At 38.5% G+C, this 23,465-nt stretch overlaps 1 protein-coding gene across 5 annotated transcripts in view; it reads left to right on the top strand.

Annotated features, from left to right (window-relative positions):
* The window catches only part of EIF2B3 (eukaryotic translation initiation factor 2B subunit gamma), a 125,525-nt gene that overhangs the window by 6,736 nt on the left and 95,324 nt on the right, over positions 1-23,465 (top strand). The gene's annotated exons all lie outside the window — the stretch shown is intronic.

The following is a 23,465-nucleotide window of genomic DNA, read 5'->3' as shown; positions in this document are numbered from 1 at the left end:
TTTTTTAGGTTTATGTATTTATTTAAGTCATTTTTGTACCTTACATGGGGCTCAAATTCATGACCCCAAGATCAAAAGTCACATACTCCTCTGACTGAGCCAGCCAGGTGTCCCTATTTTGATTATTAATGAAGATTTAGACATTTAGTTATTATAGTCACTGGTTTCCAGTATTTTTGAGTAATTGTACATCTTTATAAAAAAGATACGCTTTTTTTTTTAAGATTTTATTTTTTGACAGAGAGAGACACAGTGACAGAGGGAACACAAGCCAAGGGAGTGGGAGAGGGAGAAGCAGGCTTCCTGTGATGGTGGGGCTCAATCCCAGGACCCTGGGATCATGACCTGAGCTGAACGCAGACACTTAATGACTGAGCCATCCAGGGGCCCCAAAATAGGCTTTTTTAAAAAAAGATTTTTTATATCATTTGAGAGAGAGATCATGAGTGAGAGCACAAGCAGGGAGATGAGTCAGAGGGAGAGGGAAAACAGAGTCCCCACTGAGCAGGGAGCCTGACACAGGGCTTGATCCCAGGACCCTAGGATCATGACCTGAGCCGAAGGCAAATGCTTTACTGACTGAACCACTCAACCGCCCCAAAAAAGATAAATTCCAAATGTGCTTTTATTTTTTTTTTATTTTTTTAAAAGATTTTATTTATTTATTTGACAGAGAGAGATCACAAGTAGGCAGAGAGGCAGGCAGAGAGAGAGGAAGGGAAGCAGGCCCCTTGCTGAGCAGAGAGCCCGATGCGGGACTCGATCCCAGGACCCTGAGATCATGACCTGAGCCGAAGGCAGCGGCTTAACCCACTGAGCCACCCAGGCGCCCCCAAATGTGCTTTTAAAGATTCCATTTAGGGACGCCTGTGTGGCTCAGTTGATTGGGCAGCTGCCTTCGGCTCAGGTCATGATCCTAGCATCCTGGGATCAAGTCCCACATCAGGCTCCTTGCTCAGCAGGGAGCCTGCTTCTCCCTCTGCCTCTGCCTGCCACTCTGTCTGCCTGTGCTCATTCTCTCTGACAAATAAATAAATAAAATCTTTTAAAATAAAAAAGATTCCATTTAAATGAAGTTCATGAACAAGCAAACTTTATTTATTCATTTCTCTATTTATTAATTTTTAGAGCGAATGCGTGTGTGTGGAGGGGTGCAGGGGGTGGGAGTGGGGGGAGGACAGAGGAGAGAGAGAGAGAGAATTCCAGGCAAGATCCATGCTCAGTGTGCAGCGTGACTCAGGGCTCAGTCCTACAACCCAGAGATAATGACCTGAGCCAAAAGCAAGAACTGGATGCTCAACTGACTGAGCCACCCGGGTGCCCCCATGAATAAGCAAAACTTAATCTATAGTGATAAAAATCAGAGCCGGAGTTCACTCTGCAGATGACAGATTGACCAGAAAGAAGTACAAAGGAATTTTCAAAAATTCCTGACTCTCATCCTTACAATATAACATTTGACCTTTTGATCTACTTTGATTAGATACTAACAAGGGCATATGAATATGAGGGTACAGTCTCCCTACTGGCCTGTGGCCAATGAACTGAGAAATATCCACTGTATACTATTTTTATTTTATTTTTTTTAAAGATTTTATTTATTTATCAGATAGAGATCACAAGTAGGCAGAGAGGCAGGCAGAGAGAGAGGGGGAAGCAGGCTCGCTGCTGAGCAGGGAGCCCAATGTGGGGCTCAATCCCAGGACCCTGAGATCATGACCTAAGCCGAAGGCAGAGTCTTTAACCCACTGAGCCACCCAGGCGCCCCCACTATATACTATTTTTAAAATGATGTCCTCTGGAGAAAATTCAATCTGTATGATAATGTTGCCATCTTGTTTGAATTGAGGAGCAGTCTCTCCTGGTAGTTCTGGTAACTGTAAACAGATGTATTAATATATTCAACCTGCCTATGCACTAAAGAACAAAAAATTAATGCAGAAATGTATATGGCCGGGGTACCTGGGTGGCTCAGAGGGTTAAGCCTTTGCCTTCAGCTCAGGTCATGGTCTCAGGGTCCTGGGATCAGGGCTCTCTTTTTAGCAGGAAGCCTGCTTCCCCGCTCTCTCTGCCTGCTTGTGATCTCTCTCTCTATCAAATAAATAAAATAAATAAAATCTTTTTTAAAAAATGAAATATATATGGTCTTTCTCTCCATCCTACCATTATAGGGGAATAATTTACACACAGTAAAATACAAAGATATTAAGTATACAATTCAGTGAGTTTTGACAGATACATACACCCTAAACACCACTACCCAAATGAAGAACATTTTCATATGAACAATTTCATAAGAATAATTCATATGTTAACTTTGCTTATTCATGAACTAGATATAAACGGAATCATACCATTTTATTCTAGTTTCTTTGGTTCAATGTAATATTTTTCAGACTCATATTATTGCAGATATAACTAGTTTTTTTTTATTCCATTGAATAAATATACCACTATTTACTCATTTCTCTGTTGGGTCATTTGGGTTGTTTCTGATTTTGAGATATCATAAATAAAGCTGTTACGAATATTGTTCTGCAAATCTTTTTGTGAAAATACTCTAGTTTGTAGGGTTTACTGTATTAGAAACTGCCATATAGGTTTCCAAGTGGTTATACCATTTTATAATTCCATCAACAATGTGTAAGGGTTACATTTGCTTCACGTCTTCATCAACACTTAATATTGTCAATTGTACTTTTACATTTTAACTATTCTAGTGGATATAAATGTAGTAGTATCTTGTGGTTTTAATTTGCATTTCTCTGATAATAGTGATGCTAACCACCTGTCCGTGTGGTTATTGGCCATTTGTTTATATTTATGGAGGGTTCGAAGCATTTGCCTATTTTTAAATTGAGTTGTTTATCTTTTTTTATTGATTATAGAAATTCCGTATGTATTCTAGGTGCAAGCCTTTTGTCAGATGTGTTGTAACTATCTTCCACCAGTCTATGGCTTGCCTTTTTACTTTCTTAATGGTGTCTTTTCATGACCAGAATTTTTTGATGTTGATGAAATTCAGATTATTGCTTTTTTTTCCTTTGTGGTTAATATACTTTTTGTGTCCTCTCTAAGAAATCTTTGCCTATCCCAAGCTTGTGAAGATATTCCTTTTTTTTTCTTTTTTAAGATTTACTTATTTGAGGGGTACTTGGGTGGCTTAGTCGTTAAGTGTCTGCCTTCGGCTCAGGTCATGATCCCAGAGTCCTGGGATCGAGCCCCGCCTCAGGTTCCTTGCTTGGTAGGAAACTTGCTTCTCCCTCTCCCACTTCCCCTGCTTGTGTTCCCTCTCTCACTGTGTCTCTCTCTGTCAAATAAATAAATGAAAACCTTACAAAAACGAGATTTATTTATTTGAGAGAGAAAAAGGGAGCACATGAGTGGGGAAGGGTCAGAGAGAGAGGGAAAGAATCCCAAACAGGCTTCCCACTGAGTGTGGAGCCCCACATGGAACTCAGTCTCATGCCCCTGAGATCATGACCTGAGCCAAAACCAAGAGTTGGACACTTAATCAACTGAGCCATCCAGGTACCCCAATAAAGATACTCTTTAATGTTTACCCCATCTTGATTTAATTTTGTATGCGGTGTGAGGTAGGGATAAAATTTTCTTTTTTTCTATATGGATATTTATTCCAGCACCATTTTTTTTTTAAGATTTTACTTATTTATTTGACAGACAGAGATAACAAGTAGTCAGAGAGGCAGGCAGAGAGAGAAAGGGAAGCAGGCTCCCTGCTGAGCAGAGAGTTCCATGCGGGTCTCTATCCCAGGACCCTGGGATCATGACCTGAGCTGAAGGCAGAGGCTTTAACCCAGGCACCCCTCCAGCACGATTTGTTAGAAAGATTTTACTTTCTTCATTGAATTGGACTGGTGCCTTCATTGAAAATCAACTGACTGTATATGTGTGGTCTTTCGGTTTTCTCTATTTTGTTTCATTGGTCTAGTTGTCTGTCTTCAAAGCACATTGAATAATGTCTTGATTATTTTAGCTTTGTAGTAGGAATTGAACTGGACCTAGAGATGAGTTAACTAATCAGTTAATAACAACTAATTAGTTATAATTAGCTAATATTGATTCTTCCAGTCTTGAACATCTATTTATTTAGGTTTCTTTTAATTTCTCTCATAGTGTTTTATAATTTTCAATGTAGAAGTTTTGAACATCTCTTGGTAAATTATTCCTAGGTAGATGTTTTTAATGGTATTGTAACTGCTTTTTACTCTATTTTTCAATTGTTTGTTGCTTGTATATAGACATAAAAAAATTGCTTTTTGAAGATTGGCCTTATCAAATTGTAGACTCCTTTTTAATCTTTATGCCTTTTTTTTTTTTTTTTTTTTAATCTTGCCCTGGCTTGGACTGCCAGTGCAATGTATTATAGGCATTTCCATTCACTTTTGGCCTTTTCGTTTTCCTTCCATCCAAGTAGGTTTTGGTGTTTCTGACTAGAGAGATTTCCAATACCATAATGTTGGGTGTGTTACTTTCTGGACTGCAGCTGCTTATTTCCTTAGGGAAGATACTGGGAATTTCACTAAGAAAATGAAATGATAGTTCTGGTCTTTCATAGGAACAGATACCAGGTTTACTAAGAAGCTTAGGGTGCTTGGTGGACTTCCCAGGGGCTGTTTTAGCTACAGTCTAATCATTTAGGATGGAAGTGTAATCTCTTTGCTCCCTAGTTTCTAACTCCTAGAAATGTTACTTTTACTTGAACCTGGAACTGGCAGTTCTAGAAGTCTCATGTGAGGCTTGTAACAATTAGGGGCCTGAGAAATAGTAGTAACAACTATAAATAGAAATAGGCATGTGAAGCAAGTAAAGTAACTGCCAGTAGGACACTGTACTTCCAAGTTCCTGCTGCTGCTTATGGTTTTAACCATTGAATCCTTATTTTAGAACCTAAAGGTCAGAGTCCTCATTAAGTCATTCTGCACAGTCTCATTTCTTTTCCTCCTTTCATCCCACTTTGTTTTTACATAATTTACATCACAGCACCTTTTACATAGAATCCTGCCTCTGTGCCTTTTCTTGAGCTGAGACTAGGGCTAGCAGGTCTCTGCTGTCTTTGCTGTCTCTGCTTGATTCCTCCTCCACCAATGGCTCCTGATACCTGGCTTCATGTCAACTTGCATTCCAGCCTGGAGCAGAGGCAACTAAGCTAACCTGTGGAGGAACTTAGCAGACTCCTAAATAGCCGAAGTTTGAGCTAAGCCAAAATTCAGAACCATCTGGGTGGGATCAACACACTTGTAGGAAAGGTAATGGAAATAACACGTAAACAGTTGAGGAAAGTGAAACAGCCTGAGAAGGGCAGTTTGTTGGCGTTTGCTAAGAGATGTCATGTACCTCTCTGAAGTAGAAAGTTGTAGCCCCAGGCTGTGCCAGGGTTTAAAAGCAGTGCCCCTTTGAGCCAATGTATTTCTCTTACCTTGATCCCACAAAGCAGCTTCCTAAGCATTTGGCGACTATTTTGGTCTTTTTTTAAGTAAGATTTTAGATAAGATTATTGCCTTTGAGATTTGGGGGTTTATGAGCTTTTGATTCTTTTATCTTTACCCACTTCTTTCAGATTGAGTTCCCTAAATATTACTTTGAGGTTATCCCATGTGACTTCTGCTTTTCTAGAGAAAGACCACAACAGTATATTAGCTTTATTTGGCTTTTTTGGTTAAAATATATTTCACCATTTTAGTTTACAATGTTTCTCATTTACATTGCATTTGCTAAATATATCGCAGTTCTCTTTATATTTGGAAACTTCCATCATGTGTGCTTATAGGATATTGAAGTTGGACATCATACTTGCTGTGTGTTTTTTCAACTGACATACATATTTTATTTGGTTTCATTCTTCTGGCACTGTTTTCTACTTCATTTTACCTTATCTCATGCCACAATTTTTGCTGACTTACTGGCTTCTCACTTTTTATTTCAGCTGCCTACCCTCTTTCCCTGACTTTTCAAGAAAGGTTACTGGCTCATTCATTCTCCCACGCCCTGGGTGAGTGAGCTCCATTCTTATAACTAGTGTTGATAACATGGAAGTTCTTAGATTTTCAGTCTTCTCCACAATAGTGTTTCATATTTGTTGATGAATGATTCATTCTTATCTATGTCCGAACTCATTCATTTACCAAATATGTATTGAGGTTATAATAATGATTATAATTGCTTAATTTATTAAATAACCAATTATGGACCATAGTTTGTTTTTTTTAACTATTTATCAGGGAAAACTTCAAACATGTACAAAAATGGAACATTGCTCGAGTATCTGTCACCCAACTTTAGTAGTTATCAACCCAGACAATCTTTTTTTTATTTTTTAATTTTTTTATAAGCATATAATGTATTATTAGCCCTGGGGTACAGGTCTGTGAATCGCCAGGTTTACACTCTTCACAGCACTCACCATAGCACATACCCTCCCCAATGTCCATAACCTCACCCCCCTCTCCCTCCCCTCCTCCCCCCAGCAACCCTCAGTTTGTTTTGTGATATTAAGAGTCTCTTATGGTTTGTCTTCCTCCCAACTACCCCCAGACCCCCAACGTTGCATCTCCACTTCCATCATATCAGGGAGATTATATGATAGTTGTCTTTTTCCGATAGACTTATTTTGCTAAGCATAATACCCTCTAGTTCCATCCACGTCGTCACAAATCAGCCTAGATAATCTTATTTCATCTATATCTCCACCCATCTTGCTCCCTCTCATGTTCTTTTGAAATAAATCTCAGAAATCATATTACTTCATCTATAAGTATATATTATTAAGATAAGAGCTCTTTAAAAAATAAAAATAGAACTGAAAAAAAATAAAAAATAAAACTGTAAGACCATTATAACACCTAAAAAAATTAATAATTCTTTATTATCAAATATCCAAACAGTGAGTAAGTTTCCATTTGCCTCATAAATATAATTTTAAAATGTTTTAGTGTGTTTATTTAAATCAGGAGGCAAATAAAGGCTATACAATTGGTTGAAATGTCTCTTTTAATATATAGATTTTCCCTCTGTCTCTTCTTTTTCTTATAATTTATTTGTTGGAGAAACTGGGCCATTCATTTTCTCATACATTTTCCCTCCCAGTCTGCATTTTGTTGATTGCGACCCTGTGGTGTTGTCTAATAAGTATCCCTCTCTTTATATTGGTATTGGTAGTTGGACCTAGAAGCTCCATTAAATTCAGGTTTTGAATTTAGGGACAAGACTTTCATAGGTGATGGTGCGTTCTTCTATCTGGAGGCATGTAAGTTTTTGGTTGTCTCTTTGTGAGGTAGTAGCTGCAAGTGAATCACTGCCACAAGGCCCTGGTCCTTTTCTCTCTAGTCTTTGGCTACCTGAAGTTTACTTCTAATAGCGTCTTTAAAAAGTCTTCATGAGGGGCGCCTGGGTGGCTCAGTGGGTCAAGCCGCTGCCTTCGGCTCAGGTCATGATCTCAGGGTCCTGGGATCGAGCCCCACATCGGACTCTCTGCTCAGCAGGGAGCCTGCTTCCTCCTCTCGCTGCCTGCCTCTCTGCCTGCTTGTGATCTCTCTCTGTCAAATAAATAAATAAAATTTAAAAAAAAAAAGTCTTCATGATATCGATGCTAGGTGGATTAGCTGCAGCCTTCATATTTGAAAGACAATTTATATGGATATAAAATCCTTGACTCACATTTTTTCCTTGAATATCTTAAATTCCCTCATTGATTCTGTTATAAAGTGTTGCTGTCCAAACAATGAAAATCTTTCTTTCCCTTATGAGTGAGTTGGTCTTATTTCTGGATTCCCAAAGGTGTTTTTTAATTATTTATTTAAAGATTTTATTTTTTTTTTAAGATTTTATTTATTTATTTGACAGACAGAGATCACAAGTAGGCAGAGACACATTCAGAGAGAGAGGGGAAAGCAGGCTCCCTGCTGAGCAGAGAGTCCGATGTGGGGCTCAATCCCAGGACCCTGGAACCATGACCTGAGCCAAAAGGCTTTAACCCACTGAGCCACCCAGACGCTCCTAAAGATTTTGTTTTTAAGTAATCTCTACACCCAATTTGGGGCTCAAACTTACAACCCCAAGATCAAGAGTTGCATGCTTCACTGACTGAGCCAGCCAGGTGCCCCTATTTTATTTTTTTAAAGATCGATTTATTTATTTTAGAGGGAGAGAGAACACAAGTGAGAGGTGCAGAGGGAGAGGGAGAGAGAATCTCAAGCAGACTCCGTGCTAAGCATGGAGCCTGAGGTAGGGCTCGATCCCATGACCCCAAAATCACGACCTGAGCTGAGACCAAGAGTCAGATGCTTAACCGAGTGTGCCACCCAGATGCCCCCCCATTTTAATTTTTTTTTTTTAAGTTCTGTGTACAACATAAGGCTTGAACACATGACCCCAGGATCAAGAGTCACATGCTGTACCAACTGAGCCAGCTAGTCACCCCAAGTTTTTTTTTTCTTTAATCTTTTCTGGTTTTACCATGTAATATATCCTATTGATCTGAATCATGTTTTCTAGATATGTAGTATGTCCTTTTCATGCGAAGTTTTGGTCTTTTTTATTGTTTCAGATAAGTCTTCTGGAATTATAAATTTAGGTTTTTGTTCTATTTCATTACCTAGGTTTTAGTCCTTGGGATTGTTTTTTTTTTTTTTAAGATTTTGTTTGAGAGAGAGTGGGTGCATGAGCCGGGGGTCGGGGTGAGCAGAGGGTGAGGGAGCAGCAGGCTCCTCACTCAGCAGGGAGCCCATAAGGGTGATCTCCAGGACTTTGAGATCATAATTGGAGTGGAAGGTAGACACTTAACCTACTAAGCCATCCAGGTGCCCCTAGTCTTTGGAATTCTTACACAGATGTTGGATTTTTGTTACTTTTCTTCACTTTCAGTTATTTTTGCCTCAACTCCTTTTTATCTGTTTCTTCTTAGATTGTAGGATTTTTGTCTTTTTTTTTTTAAAAGATTTTATTTATTTATTTGACAGAGAGAGATCACAAGTAGGCAGAGGCAGGCAGAGAGAGAGAGAGGAGGAAGCAGGCTCCCCGCTGAGCAGAGAGCCAGATGCGGGACTCGATCCCAGGACCCTGAGATCATGACCTGAGCCGAAGGCAGCAGCTTAACCCACTGAGCCACCCAGGCGCCCAGATTTTTGTCTTTTTTTTATGCTTGTTTCCCTCGAGGTATTATGCATTGCATTGTGTTTTACTCACTTTTGTGTCCTTTCTAGTTTAGCTGTTGTTTCTGAAATGATCTTTCTTCTTTGATTTCTAACTCTTTCTTAAGTTTTGTCATCTAATCTCTAATTTTTTAATTCAGATTTATTTTGACCTTCACATCTATTATTTTCTTATATTGGATTATTTTTAAATAATTCGCCGACAGATTTAACCTGTTTCATGAGCATGTCTTTCAGACATGTGGTTCATTGTAGAGATGTTACTCTAACGCTTACTATGATCTTTTTCTATAATAACTTTGTACGGGATTTGACTATAATCCTTTCCTTTTTAAAAAAATTTTTAAAAATTAACATATAATGTATTATTTGTTTCAGGGGTACAGGCCTGTGATTCATCAGTCTTACACAATTCATAATGCTCACCGTAGCACATAACCTCCCCATTGTCCTTCACCTAGCCACCCATCTCTCACAGCCCCCTCCACTCCAGCAGCCCTCAGTTTGTTTCCTGAGATTAAGAGTCTCTTATGGTTTGTCTCCCTCTCTGGTTTTGTCTTGTTTCGTTTTTCCCTTCCTTCCCGTATGATCCTCTGTCTTGTTTCTCAAATTCTTCATATCAGTGAGATCATATGATAATTGTCTTTCTCTGATTGACTTATTTTGCTTAGCATAATAGCCTCTAGTTTCATCTATGTCATTGCAAATGGCAAGATTTCAGTTTTTGATGGCTGCATAATATTCTGTTGTATATATATACCACATATTCTTTATCCATTCATCTGTTGATGGACATCTAGGCTCTTTCCATAGTTTAGCTATTGTGGACATTGCTTCTATAAATATTGGGGTGACTATAATCCATTGTATTGCTGATTTTACCCAAATTTAATTTTCCTAAAATTTTAGAAGGGAAGGATAAGTCAGGATAGCTATAGAGTCCCCTTCTTTGAGATCTTTCTCCTCTGCTCCATTATCTCCATTTTATCTGACCTTTCTTTTTGCTTTGCACTGATTAGCCTTATCCTGCTCAGTTTGGATTCCAGCATATTCTCAGGGTTCTTTTTTTTTTTTTTTTTTTTTTTTTTTAAGATTATTTATTTATTTATTTATTTGACAGACAGAGATCACAGGTAGGCAGAGAGGCAGGCAGAGAGATAGGGGGAAGCAGGCTCCCTGCTGAGCAGAGAGCCCGACGCGGGGCTCGATCCCAGAACCCTGAGATCGTGACCTGAGCTGAAGGCAGAGGCTTTAACCCACTGAGCCACCCAGGCGCCCCTCAGGGCTTCATTTTTAAAATGAGTATTAGTTTGCTAGTTTCAAGAGTTCATAGGGCCAAGACTGCTCCAGCCCCTTCAGACCTTACTGAGAATAGATAAGGAGATTGAATCTTAGGTAAGTTTAATGAAAGAGTTAGTGATTGAACTTAGGTCTTTCACTTCAAAGCCTATGCTCTTAACTACTGTACTATGCTGTCTATACAGTCTGAGATAGAGGTGAAAATCAAATATATGCTTTATCCAGTAGGGATACTTTGAAGGCTCATTAACAGATTAATATTTTAGAAATATTACCTCATGAATGAGAGCCAGAGAGACCACTGGGAGGCTGTTGTAGTAATCCTAGTAAGAAATGATGAAGAACCAAACCAAGACAGTGACAGTGGTAAAAAAGAGATGGGGATAAGTTGGAGAATATTTAGAACTTGGTGGCTAATTAACTGGATGTGGGAGGATAAAGAGGAGAGATCAAGCATGACTCGAAGGTTTCTAGCAAGAACAACTGTGTGGATGGTGATGGCATTCACAAATTTAGAGGCTACGGGATAAAGAGCGGGTTTATAGGAGAAATAAGATGTATAAGAACATTTAGCTCACTAAATAGATTTTGCTATGAATGTGAACCATCTTTCCCACAAGAATATTAGAGTAAATTAAAAAAAGGACAGGATACAGGGGGCCTAAGGAAACACCAGTACTTAACAGACATGTAGAAGGAGAGGACCTTCTGAAAGAGGAAGGGAGATGCAACCATGGATATTTTAAAGTAATTATAACTAATACATTCACAGGGTTCAAAAAGTATAAAAATGTTTATGGTAACATGTTTCCCTTCCTTCCTTATCCACCTGGTTTCCCTGTTAGCAACCACTGTTACTAGTTTCTTCTACTTTGAGGGTGTTTTTTTTAAAATAATATTTTTAATTTTTTAATAAACATATAATGTATTATTAGCCTCAGGGGTACAGGTCTGTGAATCGCCAGGTTTACACACTTCACAGCACTTACCATAGCACATACCCTCCCCAGTGTCCATAACCCCACCTCCCTTCTCCCAACCCCCCTCCCCCCAGCAACCCTCAGTTTGTTTTGTGAGATTAAGATTTGAGGGTGGTTTTTGTTTTGTTTTGTTTTGTTTTGTTTTGTTTTTTCTTGAGGGTGTTTTTAAGATGGAAGCAACTTGAACATTTTTATATGAGAGCTGAAGAGCCAGTGGAGAGGTGTAGAAGAAAGGAGACAAATGATGGATGAGGTCCCCAAGGAGAAAAGAAGGAATGAAGGAGCAGCTTTGGGCAGGAGGAAGGCTATATCTTCCACTAATATGAGAAAACAGGAGGAAAGGGAAAGCTCAAATGCAGATCAGAAAGGAGAGACAGAAATTTTAAAAGTTCTCTCCTGAGGCCTCTATATTCTTGAAGAAGTAGAAAGTAGGGTTGTCTGTTGAGAATGTGGAGAGAGAAAGGTAACGGGATTGGGACCTGTGAGTAGTGAAAGTTCAGAACGGTCACTAGAAAATAGGAGAGAGCTGACTAGGGATACTGAGAAGGAGACCTGAGCAACATGAGGGGTGCAGCTAGGGTAGAAGAATGTAAATGATAGGGCCCCTAGGTGGCTTAGTTGGTTAAGTGACTTCCTTCAGCTCAGGTTGTGATCTTGAAGTCCCAGGATCGAGTCCCACATCCCAGCTTAGTGGGGAGTTTGCTTCTCCCTCTGGCCCTCTCCTCTCTCATGCTCTCACTCTCACTCTTATTTATTTACCATAAATAAATAAAATATTTTTTAAAGGAATGTAAATGATAATTACTGCAATTAGCACTCTTGTAGGGTTGGATTTTTTTTTCCTTATTTTTCTGTCTTTCATCGTTGCTCAGGTGTCTAAATATAGAGGCGAAGACATGTTTCAGTTGATCAGAGTTATGAGCAAGGTTAATATTTGCACTCACTGAACAGGGGAAAACTGAGGCCAGGAAGAATAAGATTTGACTAAGGACTCGATGGGCAAGGCCTTCCCTCTCATCTTTCTGGCATGAGCTTGGCAAAAACTTTCCTCCCAGACCCAGTCTCTCCAGATTGGATCTGGGTGCTGGGTAAGAGTTTATCCATTCCTCTTCTGTGGGATAGTTAGTTGGCTTCATTTCTTTCACTGTGTGTCATTCTACAACATACATCCTTGTACAGATTTCTTTGTGCTCTTGTTTTGAAGTTAGACACCTAGGAGTGATGTGTGTATCATAAGGTATGTGCATTTCCAGCTTTATTTAGATAAAGGCAAATTGCCCTTCAAAGTAGTCCTGTGAAGGACTTTGAAGGGCAATAAAAATAAAAAAATAAAAACAAAACATAGCCTTTTAGACAATTTTGCTTTTCATATTTGGATCTTTAAACCAGTATTTATATTTATATATGATATGAGGTAAATATCTAAATTTATCTTTTTTCCAAATGAGTAGCTGGTTATTCCCACTATTTATTGAATAATCTTCTACTCTCTGATTTATACCAAGTTCCACATATGCCTGAGACTATTTCTAAGCTTTCTCTTCTCTTTCACTGGCCTCATTGTCTTTTCCTTCACCAATATCCTATTGTTTTAATTACTGTAGCTTTTTAGAAATTCTGTGTAGTAGGATGATTCCACTCTACCTCTCATTATTATTATTTATCTTTAAAGTCATCTTAACTATTTCTTTCCATTTGACATATGAATCTCTGTATTAACCATGAAAAATCTTTCTTGGTATTTGACTGGAATTACAGTGATTTTCAGTTTAATTTGAGAGAGTTGGCATTTTATAATACTGAGTCTTTTTATTCCTTAAATATACTATATCTCTATTAATGTTATTTTGTTGTTGTTGTTTTCAAATAAGGTTTGAAGTTTTTCTATAAAAAAAAGTTTTATACATCCTGTATTGAACTTATTAGTAGATACTTTCTAATTTTGTTATGAAACATGGTATTTTTTAAGGCCCACACATTATATTTGATTATGTCTCTTTAGTCTTTTACTCTAGAACAGTCTCCCTTCCACCCACTTTTTTTCTTTATGCCATTGACTTAATCAAAGAAAACAGGTTATTTCTAATCTCCCTTGTCTCTGGTGTGTCTCTTTGCTCTCTGTTGATGTCATTTAACTTGTTTCTCTTTCCCAGTATTTTCATAAAAACTGTAATTTGGATCTGAATGTGCATTAGATTCAATTTCAGATTTTTTTGTGATAATATTTTGTATATGTACTTCATATTACATTGTATCCAGATCTGAAGTCAGATATTTTTAAAAAGTCCTAAAGCTGCATGGGTGGCCCAGTGAGTTAAGTGTCTGCTTTTGGCTCAGGTCATGATGCTAGCTAGGGTCCTGGGATCGAACCCCACATTGAGCTCCCTGCTCAGCAAGGAGGCTTGTGATCTCTCTCTCTCTCTGTCAAATAAAAAAAATAAATCTTAAAAAAAAAAATAAGAATTCTAGGTTAGAAATAATAGTCCTTCAGAATTTTTTGTTCCAAAACCAAGCAGAGAGAGGCAAACTTCCTTAATAGTTAGTTGTGCTGTAGATTTTTTTTTTCTCTTAAGTTTATACTTTCGCTGGATTCTCATTTATGCAGGGTCTCAGTTCAAACTCCTTGCTTCATATCGTTGTCAAGCCATATCTTTTGGCCCAAGGTAGCTCTTTAAAACCCCAGCTAAGGTAGCCAAGGTTTCTGTTCAGTTTTCACTTCCTTCTTCAGTTCTGGCACTTGGTATTTTCCGTTTTTTTCTTGTAAGTTTGAATACATTTGGAATAATTTTTTTGTTAGGTCTTGTCCAAAAGTTTTAGGGTTTGTAACAGAATTTGGGGGTTCTTTCCAATGCCAGAAGCCTCCATGCTGAATACTTAATGTGCATTATTTCATTTAATCATCTAACATCTTCTACAATAGTCACTGTCTTTATCCCCATCTTACAAATGAGAAAAGTAGGGCTGAGGGAGCTTGAGTAACTTGCCTAAAGTTCAAGTGGAAGGAAAGACTATGCATTGGGTACCATAGTCTCAGTAAATGCATTAAGTAATAAGGGATTAATAGTATAATGTCTGCTAGGTGTGGCCAAATGGCACATGTCTCAGTGGAAATTGAACTATTATTTGAGAATGCAGTAGTGGAGTGGGTTAGGGATACAATAAAGAACTGAGTTAGGAGAATACTCTGTGCCTTCTAGAGAAGAACCTGCAAACACTGTTTGGATTTACTTACAGAAGGACCACTTCATGAATGTCTGTTTCTAATTGAGTCTCACAGGAAGAGAGTAGGAATGTGTAACAGTGGGGCAATGTTTAGGGGTAGATGTTCCTAATGTGAAGAGGATAAAATAGTTCCAGAAAAGCATGAAAATGTTGGTAGATCCTATGCTTTTAGCAGTTGAAGAATTACTACAAAGCTGAGATAAGGGCATATTTTTAGTTTCAAATTGTGTGAGCTGATGTCCTCACTTAGTATAAGCGTATATCTTTAAAACTTTACCCAGCTCTGTATTTCTTTGAAATGTACTAAAAAGAAAACATACCAATTAAATAACTTAATTGGTAGTCTTTTTTTCTTTCTGGGTGACAAGCCTGAATTATATACATTTAAGGTTTCTTTTTTTTTTTTAAGATTTTATTTATTTATTTGACAGAGATCACAAGTAGGCAGAGAGGCAGGCACAGAGAGAGAGTGGGGGAAGCGGGCTCCCTGCTGAGCAGAGAGCCCGATGTGGGGCTTGATCCCAGGACCCTGAGATCATAACCTGAGCTGAAGGCAAAGGCTTAACCCACTGAGCCACCCAGGCGCCCCTACATTTAAGGTTTAATTTGATTCTTTTTTTTTTAGAAGTTGAACAATTGAGAGGGAAGGAGAATAGAAGGGCAGATGAAAAGTGAGATTGAGAAGCAACAGAGACCTGCTTTGCAGTAACAGCTGATTATTCACGTGAAATTAATTTACTTTAGAACCTTAGTTTATGGTCTTAGAGACTACCTTAAAGTAGAGAGTTAATTTATTAGCTGATTATTGAGGGTGTAAATTTATTTTCTTTGGAGTTACCCAGAATGTTTGCTGTGAAGATCACAAGGGAGATATTTCATATTCACTGTGGATTGCTAATCCCCACAACCAGCTTGAATGGCAGATTTATACTTTGTGGATATCCACCTTGTTAAGATTCTATTTATTTGACAGAGAGAGGTCACAAGTAGGCAGAGAGGCAGGCAGAGAGAGAGGAGGAAGCAGGCTCCCTGCCGAGCAGAGAGCCCGATGCGGGACTCGATCCCAGGACCCTGAGATCATGACCTGAGCCGAAGGCAGCGGCTCAACCCACTGAGCCACCCAGGCGCCCTGGATATCCACCTTGAAAGGTAGATGGTATTCTGAGTAATCAGTACTCAGTTTAAATAATAACCTCCCCCAAGTCCCACACCTGGTTAGGTGCTGAGCCAGACTAGAACCCAGCCCTGGATTTGAGATACATTTGTGCATCTCAAATATACATGATTTTTCTTTTCTTTTTTTTTTTTTTTTTTTAAGATTTTATTTATTTATTTGAGAGAGAGACAGTGAGAAAGAGCATGAGTGAGGTGAAGGTCAGAGGGAGAAGCAGACTCCCCATGGAGCTGGGAGCCTGATGCGGGACTCGATCCCGGGACCCCGGGATCATGACCTGAGCCGAAGGCAGTCGTCCAACCAACCGAGCCACCCAGGCGTCCTTCAAATATACATGATTTTTCACTCATACTGCATCCGAAAGACAAGCATCAGTTGTCCTTATAATGTGCTGTAACTCTAGACCCTGGGCTTCAGAATGGGTTTAGTTAGTCTGGAATTTTCAAATTTACTTTTTTCTTCTATTTTTAAGTCTGTGGGATCCATGTGTTTAGAATTTTTTGTATACATTAGGTAATTATATGTAAAGATAGAACTCTTTTAAAGTATGCGATTCAGCGGTTTTTAGTACTATAAAACTCCGAATTAATTATTTTTGTGTGAAACATACTTAAAAATCAGCAAATCTCCTCCAGGACTCAAGGAGCTATGTAGTATCCTTGTGTCATGAGTTTGAGGATATCCTTCTCTTAAGTAGAGGAAGATGCGATGTTGTGGGAAGCCTTTCAGTCCTGTCTAGAAGCATATGAGCAAGAATTCTGGCTCTTCTGGAGCAAAAAGAGCTCTTCTTCATGGGCCATAAGTAAGGATGTGTGTGATCAGCCCATGAAGCAAAACTTGCTGACTCCTTGGGCATTGAGCCTGACCCCCATTAGGTGCTCCTCTGATTGTCTGAGGTGATCAGTCATTCATGGCATTTTTGTGCTTCAGAAACAATGTGATTATTCCTTAGATAAGTGTTTTGAGAACAGGGTAGTGAGGTGTCTTTAGGAGAACTCAGCAGACAAAATCTATAATAGAGTTCTGTAGCCTGTGTTTAAAACACTCACCTTATATTGCAGGTCTCAATGGCTTCTCTTAATTTAGAGATTGCAGAGTTGATAATTTTCTATTTAATCTAGACAGGAATCTTGAGCCTCAGGCAAGCCTCATTTTCCCTCTGCCTCAGTTTCACAACCCAGAAAATAGGGGTAATGATACCAGCACACTAGTTAGAGGTTTAGTTCTTTAAATTCTTTGATGTAGCAAAAGAACTATTGTTATATGTCTTATGAAACAGCTAACATGTTACAACAAAGAGCAAACTATACCCATGAAATCCCCATCCTAGGGACAGCTTGTTAGAAAGATTAAGCCTATGTGCTATTTTTAAATGTTCAAAAAGCTAAGTACAAGTTATTTTCAGTTGACTGTTTGATGTCTTTATCATATTACAAATCTCTGTCATTCTTTCCTGGAACCTTTCATTTTGCCCAAGGATTTGTTTGTGGCAGATTTCTATCTGCTTGAAAAGAATGAGTATGCTTTGGGTAAGGGAAAATCTGAGAACATGGTCCAAACTTGCCTAAAGACTTTTTTAAGTGGCACCTTTTCTTCTTATGATTGCTTGGTGGGCTGTGGTTGCCCAGGAAGGCCTCAGGATATCCCCAACGATGCCTTTTTTTGAGCTGGCTGGTGGAATAATAAAAAGTCCAGGAGTTATGGTAGAAACAAGTTAGCAAGTTGAAGGAGGGAATTTTTTAACATTTCCCCCCACCCCAGGAAATCTCAGTGAAGCTTTTCTCTTGACTTTAATAACCTAGTATATATATCCACAGCTTTATGGAATGAGGGGCTATAGAATAGGATGGAAACATGATAGCTAGGAATTATGATAGAACACCCAGGCTGTCATCACATACTCTCTTTATCCTTGGGTGATAGGCAGCCATATGGCTTCGATTTTTGGAAGCTCTTGGAAGGGCCACCTGTCCTGCTCTGACTAGGAGAATGGACCTATGCTATATGTGGGAAGTCAGTAAACATTCTGTCATCATGACCAGGGAGTTCATTTCAAGCAGTCTATAAGCTACCCAACCTTTTTTCAGCTCTTAATTTAGACATCATCTGCTCCAGTTAGCCTTTGCTGGCTTTCTAAGACTGGATTAGGTTTCATTTTTCTGTACTTGCACAGAGGATTAAAGTGATTTGTTACATCATCATCTGTGATGATGTGGGACAGGAACTATTTCTGGGTGCTCAATATGTATGTATTGAATGAATGACAGATGGAGGCAGGCTCTTTGTAAACATTCGGAACATGCTCCTTACTCCTTTTATGTAGACACAGGTGCCTACAGTTGAGTTTCAGTGATTGTAGACCAGAGGGATCATGGCATTGGCTGCTTGGTGTTCATTTTATTTGTATCTGTAAGTTTCCATCAAGCCTTAAGTCTACTGACATGGGGGCACCTGGGTGGCTCAGTGGGTTAAGCCTCTGACTTCAACTCACGTCATGATCTCAGGGTCCTGGGATCGAGCCCCGCATCGGGCTCTCTACTCACTGGGGAGCCTTCTTCCCACTCTCTCTCTCTGCCTGCCTCTCTGCCTGCTTGTGATCTCTGTCAAATAAACAAATAAAATCTTAAAAAAAAAAAAAAAAGTGTACTGACGTGGCTGGCCCTCTTCCCCAAGCAGGTTTTCCCAGAGGGAGGATTGTTTTATCTTATCAAAGAGGTGGAGTGGCATACTGAAAAGAATGCAGGCTTTCAGGAAAATGGGCAAACCTGGATTCTAATTCTTGTTCCATCACTCACTAGCCTGTGACCTTAAAGAGGTTAGAAGTCCCTTCCAAGCTTGCATTTAATTCAGTTCATCTACAAAATAGTCATATTTTTCATTTATGCACTTGCTTATGCTGGAAATAGAGGGGTAAACCAGATAAACAAGATCCCTCTTAGAGCTACTCCATAAGAAGAGACAGATAATATAATAAACAAGAAAGCAATTTCAGATGATAACAGGTGCTAAGAAGAAAAATAAAGCAATATAAGGAGATAATGAGTAGCAGAGGAAGGAGAGCTCTTTCAAATGGGAAATAACATTTGAGAAAAAAATCTCTAGTAAAAGGGGCGCCTGGGTGGCTCAGTGGGTTGAGCCTATGCCTTCAGCTCAGGTCATGATCTCGGGGTCCTGGGATTGAGCCCCGCATCAGGCTCTCTGCTTGCTGGGGAGCCTGCTTCCTCCTGTCTCTCTCTGCCTGCCACTCTGCGTACTTGTGCTCTCTATCTCTCTGTCAAATAAATAAATAAAATTTTTTAAAAAATTTTATGAAGACGTCTATTCTTAGCTTCCACAAGAATCTATTCTTAAGTATTTCCCGTGAAGATCGTATTAGGCTGTGTTTGAGAATCTCCAGTGGGGATTTCTCATGATGTTTTAGATATTACAAAGTTTTTTGTAATGTTAAACTCATCAATGTTCTTCTTAAATTTCTACTTTTAAATCATATTCTGTCCTTGAGCAATCAGAACATATTATCTTCCTCTTCCTGTGGCAAGCCTTTCCATTATCAGGTACCCAAGTTCTCTTCTCCTGTCTAAGGATCCCTAGTTCCCTTGTTTTCAGGCTCCTCAGCATCCTTGTGACTTCTCTGATCTCTCTAATGCATCATTTTCCCTTTCAAATTGTGATATACAGAAATATGATTTGAAGAGTGCAATTCACAGTGGCATTATTACATTCTATGACCTAGAGGGTATTATTAGAAGAGATTTATTAATTTGAATAAAAGCACAGTCTGTATAGTTAAATGGTACTTTAAAATTTTCAAGTATCATTTCAAAATATAACTTATTTTGAAATACAATCTAGTTTTTCATAAACCATGATTTGGTTTTCATTTTTAATTATTTATTTATTTAAATTCAATTAATTAACATATACTGTATTATTAGTTTCAGAGGTAGAGTTCAGTGATTCATCAGTTTAATATAACACCCGGGGCTCATTACATCATGTGCCCTCCTTAATGTCCATCACCCAGTTGCCCCATCTCCTAACCCCCCTCCCCTCCAGCAATCCTCAGTTTGTTTCCTATGATTAAGAGTCTCTTATGTTTCTCTCCCTCTCTGATTTCGTCTTGGTTTTTTTTCCTCCCTTCCCCTATGATTCTGTTTTGTTTCTTATATTCCACATGAGTGAGATCATATGATAATTGTATTTCTCTGATTGATTTATTTCTCTTAGCATAATAACCCTGTAGTTCCATCCATGTCATTCCAAATGACAAGATTTCAATTTTTTTTTTTAAGATTTTATTTATTTATTTGACAGAGAGAGATCACAAGCAGGCAGAGAGGCAGGCAGAGAGAGAGGAGGAAGCAGGCTCCCTGCTGAGCAGAGAGCCCGATGCGGGCCTCGATCCCAGGACCCTGAGATCACGACCTGAGCTGAAGGCAGCGGCTTAACCCACTGAGCCACCCAGGCGCCCACAAGATTTCAATTTTTTGATAGCCGAGCAGTATTCCATTCTGTATGTATATCTCCTTTTCTTTATCTGTTCATCTGTTGATGGACATCTGGTTTCTTTCCATAGTTTGGCTATTGTGGACACTGCTGCTATAAACATTGGGGTGCATGTGCCCCTTCGGATCACTACATTTGTATCTTTGGGGTAAATACCCAGTAGTACAATTGTTGGGTCGTGGGGTAGCTCTATTTTCAGCTTTTTGAGGAACCTCCATGCTCTTTTCCAGAGTGGTTGCAGCAGCTTGCATTCCCACCAACAGTATAAAAGGGTTCCCCTCTCTTCCCATATGATTTGGTTTTAAATAGTAAGATGTGTAACCAAATTTAAATGTGACATGAATACATTTAAAGAGGGCCTATATTAGGGTGGCTGGGTGGCTCAGTGGGTTAAGCCTCTGCCTTCCACTCAGGTCATGATCTCAGGGTCCTAGGATCAAGCCCCACATCTGACTCTGCTCAGCAGGGAGCCTGCTTCCCCCTCTCTCTCTACCTACTTGGGATCTCTCTCTCTCTGTGTCAGATAAATAAATAAAATCTTTAAAGAAAATAAAATAAAGAGGGCCTATAGGAAATATAGTCAGTGATATTATAATAACATTGTATGGTGACAGATGGTAGCTACACTTCTGGTGAGCATAGCATAATGTATGACTTTGTTGAATCACTATGTTTACACCTGAAAGTAATGTGTTAGGGTAGCGTGTATGTGTGTGTGTGTGTGTGTGTGTGTGTGTTTTAGAAGGCAATGTGATAGCAAAGGGGCAGATCACATAATATTTCTTAGCTTCTTTTTTCTTATCTATAAAATTGGTTTAACTATATTGATATTACAGAATTGTGTGAGATCTAAGTGAAATAAAGTGTGTGTAAGAGTTTGTCAACATTAAATGATGTCCAGTGTTTTGCCATCAACTTGAAGATAGTATAGTTTTAGAGAACCAGGTGAGTTGATGGTAGCAGGTAGAATATAACTATTGGTTTCAAACTGGAGTCTATGGATTGGAACCCTTATATGATTACGCAGGCATTTGCTGAAGAGATATTCAGAGACACATCCTTTAATGAATAAACTTGGATAGTACATTCTTTTTAACCAGAATGGTAAGCCAGTTCTGGATTTTTATGCCTAACTGACTTCTCTGATTAACTGAAAATTGCCATACGTGCCACACATGGATTATTATTTTTGAAAGAATTCAAGTTTAATTAAATGCTGAGCATCAAAATTGTATTTAACTTGATTTAATCTTTCATAGTGATGCCCAAAGTAGATGAAAAACTCAGCTCTTTTTAAGTCACCGTAATTATTAATCACCTCTGAACCCAGAGCCTAGCTCTAGATAAAGAAGTAGGAATAGCTTGACCCTTGTAATCATAGAATTTTATGCCATAAAGGACTTCAGAGATGGTACAGCCCTCTCATTTTATAGATGACACTGAGGCCCCAAAAGGGAGTGGCCCTTTCAAAGTCACATGTAAAATTAAATGCAAAACACTGGACATCATTTAATGTTGACAATTAATAAGAAAAGAAGACATACCTAATCTTAAGAGTTGCTTTTTGAGGATGATTTTAGTTTCATTTTTTTTTTTAACTCATTACTTGTCTTTTCTTCATAATAAACTCCCCTTTGTCACAGTCCCTAACTACCCTCTACTGTCCCTCTCTCAAGCTTTCTGGCTTCCAAGTAAACTGGACAATATTTCTACGTATTTCATACTTCAGGACAAAATTTAAATTCAAGTTACAGGCAGAAAATATGTAGTGTAATTGTTAAGAACATGTTTCATGGTCTTGAAATGGAGCAATAATATTTTTATCCTGTGTCAACTGAAGAAAAAGAATGAAATTATTTAAAATAGATTCAGAATAGTAAATTCTTTCAAAGTGAAGATTTGGTTTGAGAAAACAAAACAAAACAAAACAAAAAAACCACCTTTGTTATTTCTCTATTAATGTCCATGCATTTGGATTTTAAAATTAAATTGCAGATATTTAAATCCTGGAAGAAAGACCAACTTACGTATTTTTGTAAACAACCTCTATGTCTTAAATGTTACAAAATGAGTCACATAAATAAATATATTAACTCCCCCCCAAAAAAAAATTCTGGGAAGAGATGTGATTAGCTTATAATGCATTTAACGGTGTTAGAAATTAATTAGCTTTATGTAGGAAACATGAGTAGAATTCCTCTATTCTTAACCTGAAGAGAACTTCTGTAGGAAGGTAAATGAATTATAAATATTAAAACTATAAATGTTGAATCCCCATTTTAAAATTCTAAATCTAGCATATCCCCTCCAGGACAGCTGCATCTGGTTTCTTGACTTTCAGACATTCCTGCCCTTTTCCTTGTTGGAAGCAGCACATTTATTCCCTACCTCATTGCTTTAGGATGCTGCGGAGTTACCATTTTGGCCCCTGTCCTAACTCTGAACAGTCACATTCTCTACAAAGGGGGCTCTCAGCTCTGTCAGAAAGTATGCTGTTTCTAAACATCTGAAATTGGATGTTTCCATTTGAGTCCACTTAAACACGGAGAAGGAGGTAACAGGAAGAGTGCTAACATTTGCTGATGCTTGTTTGCCAGGACTAGGTTGAACACCGGGGATACAAAGATAAAAGAGCTTCTTATGACGTTCAAAGTCTAGAAGAGAAAAAACCTATGTAATTCACGATAGTGATTTAAGGTCTGCAATGGATCAGAAAAGACTTCATCTCTAGAGGAGATAATATGCTGGCTCTGCCCTTTATAATAACTGCGACAGGACCTGAAACTTGATGGATGACTATGTGGTAGGGTGGGAAGAGAGAATGGGGAATACATTATTGGCAGTTTACTCCAGCAAGTTCACATTAGCTATGTGGAAGGGGAATTGGGCCAGAGAAGGCTGGATTGGGTAGGTGGAGTCATATTTTAAAGATTTTTAATATGCTAAAGAATTTAAACTCAGTCCTACAAAGCAGTAATATCCTAAATGGGGTGATCTCAAAGCCAGGGGATGTGCAGGATGGAGAACTCAAGGAAGATATTAGAATCTCTAGTTTTTTTAAAATTTTACCTCTTCTTTTAAAAATATCATTTTTTAAAAGATTTTATTTATTTA

Source organism: Neovison vison, chromosome 2 (assembly GCF_020171115.1).
Source record: "Neovison vison isolate M4711 chromosome 2, ASM_NN_V1, whole genome shotgun sequence".
NCBI classification, from domain to species: Eukaryota; Metazoa; Chordata; class Mammalia; order Carnivora; family Mustelidae; genus Neogale; species Neogale vison.
The sequence above is the reverse complement of the archived record's forward strand: the minus strand, read 5'-3'. Positions and strand labels throughout refer to the sequence as shown.